This window comes from Neophocaena asiaeorientalis, unplaced genomic scaffold, assembly GCF_003031525.2.
Source record: "Neophocaena asiaeorientalis asiaeorientalis breed wild unplaced genomic scaffold, Neophocaena_asiaeorientalis_V1.1 scaffold519, whole genome shotgun sequence".
NCBI classification, from domain to species: Eukaryota; Metazoa; Chordata; class Mammalia; order Artiodactyla; family Phocoenidae; genus Neophocaena; species Neophocaena asiaeorientalis.
The window spans coordinates 179,470-181,942 of record NW_020173486.1 but is presented as its reverse complement, the minus strand read 5'-3'; positions in this window follow the sequence as shown (position 1 = coordinate 181,942).

Below are 2,473 nucleotides of genomic sequence, written 5' to 3'. Positions count from 1 at the left end.
TTGCAAATAAGTTCATCTGTATCATTTTTCTAGATTCTACATATAAGCAATATTATATGATATTTGTTTTTCTCTTTCTGACTTACTTGTCTCTAGGTGCATCCACATCTCTGCAAATTGCACAATTTCGTTCCTTTTTATGGCTGAGTAATATTCCATTGTATATATGTACCACATCTTCTTTATCCATTCTTCTGTTGATGGACATTTAGGTTGCTTCCATGTCCTGGCTATTGTATGTAGTGCTGCAGTGAGCATTGGGGTGCATGTATTTTTTGGAATTATGGTTTTCTCTGGATATATGCCCAGGAGCGGGATTGCTGGGTCATATGGTAGTTCTATTTTTAGTTTGTTAGGGAACCTCCATACTGTTATCCATAGTGGCTGTACCAATTGACACTCCCACCAACAGTGTAAGAGAGTTCCCTTTTCTCCACACCCTCTCCAGCATTTATTGTTTGTAGATTTTTTTGATGGTGGCCATTCGGACCGGTGTGAGGTGATACCTCATTGTAGTTTTGATTTGCATTTCTCTAATGATTAGTGATGTTGAGCATCCTTTCATGTGTTTATTGGCAATCTGTATGTCTTCTTTGGAGAAATGTCTATTTAGGCCTTCTGCCCATTTTTTGATTGGGTTGTTTGTTTTTTTTAATATTGAGCTGCATGAGCTGTTTATATATTTTGGAGATTAACCCTTTGTCCATTGATTCATTTGCAAATATTTTCTCCCATTCTGAGGGTTGCCTTTCATCTTGTTTATGGTTTCCTTTTCTGCACATATAATATTGATTTTAAAATTATAACTAATGAGAGAATAGAGATATAGGTTTGGTGGGAGGGAATAAGAAAAATAAATCCTGTTTTCCATAGTTGCAACATAATAGCTGCATAAATGTAAAAATAGATAAACAGATGCAGATGCAAATTATTTAAAAAATATGGAAATGAAACTGAGTCCCCCTAAAACCCAAGTTCTCCTGCCAAGTTTAGGATTAACCTCTCTATCCACAGTTTATTCCCTTTCTTGTCCCCTCTGACCTCAATCCTGTGTTACCTAAATACTAACCAACCAGAATCAGATGACTACAACTGCTGTTGTTGATAACATCGTTAACATACAGACTAAGGTTGTTTCTCCAGGACAAGATGAGCTAACAGACAACCCCCTGCCACCCATCATAGACCACCAGACCAGAGACTTGTAAAGCATAGGCATCTTGACTGCCAAAACTGTGATTAAGAAATGTCACAAGACAATAATTAACCACAGTTTCTTGTTTCTTCCCCATTAAAGAACTCAAAGACCAACTTGGAAACTTGGAGTGGTTCTAAGGCTGTCTCCCACTCCCTTGCTTGGCACCCTACAAGGAAACACTGTTTTGTTTTGTTTTGTTTGCGGTACGTGGGCCTCTCACTGTTGTGGCCTCTCCCGTTGCGGAGCACAGGCTCCGGACGCGCAGGCTCAGCAACCATGGCTCACGGGCCTAGCCGCTCCGCGGCACACGGGATCTTCCTGGACCAGGGCACGAACCCACGTCCCCTGCATCGGCAGGCGGCCTCTCAACCACTGCGCCACCAGGGAAGCCCAAACACTGGTTTTTACTTCATCACAACCTGGTGTCAGTAGATTGGCTTTGCTGTGCATCTGGTGAGCAAACCCGAGTTTGGTTTGGTAACAACAGAAATATATACCAGAGCAGGAAAAAATGCTGAAAGAGATAAAAGTGGTTGCCTCTGGAGAACAGGACTGGACTAAGGCATGGGGGTAAGGGACTCCTGTTGTTCTTTTCAAGACTTGTAATACAATTTAGTTTTTTAAATTGTGTAATTGAATATATGATTTTTGGAAGAATTTTGTAAAATAAACTGAGTGCCTAACACTGTGCATGACAATCTTTTACTGAATGATGAATAATGGACATGTTCCCCATTGTAGTGAGCAGCATCCACATTGCCTGTTACCTCTACAACCACCTAAGGACTGTGTTTGGGAACCTGAGTTCGAATTCTGACTATGCTAGGTACTGGCTAGGAGACCTTTCTGTGTCTCGATTTCTGCTTTGCAAATAAGTTCATCTGTATCATTTTTCTAGATTCTACATATAAGCAATATTATATGATATTTGTTTTTCTCTTTCTGACTTACTTGTCTCTAGGTGCATCCACATCTCTGCAAATTGCACAATTTCGTTCCTTTTTATGGCTGAGTAATATTCCATTGTATATATGTACCACATCTTCTTTATCCATTCTTCTGTTGATGGACATTTAGGTTGCTTCCATGTCCTGGCTATTGTATGTAGTGCTGCAGTGAGCATTGGGGTGCATGTATTTTTTGGAATTATGGTTTTCTCTGGATATATGCCCAGGAGCGGGATTGCTGGGTCATATGGTAGTTCTATTTTTAGTTTGTTAGGGAACCTCCATACTGTTATCCATAGTGGCTGTACCAATTGACACTCCCACCAAC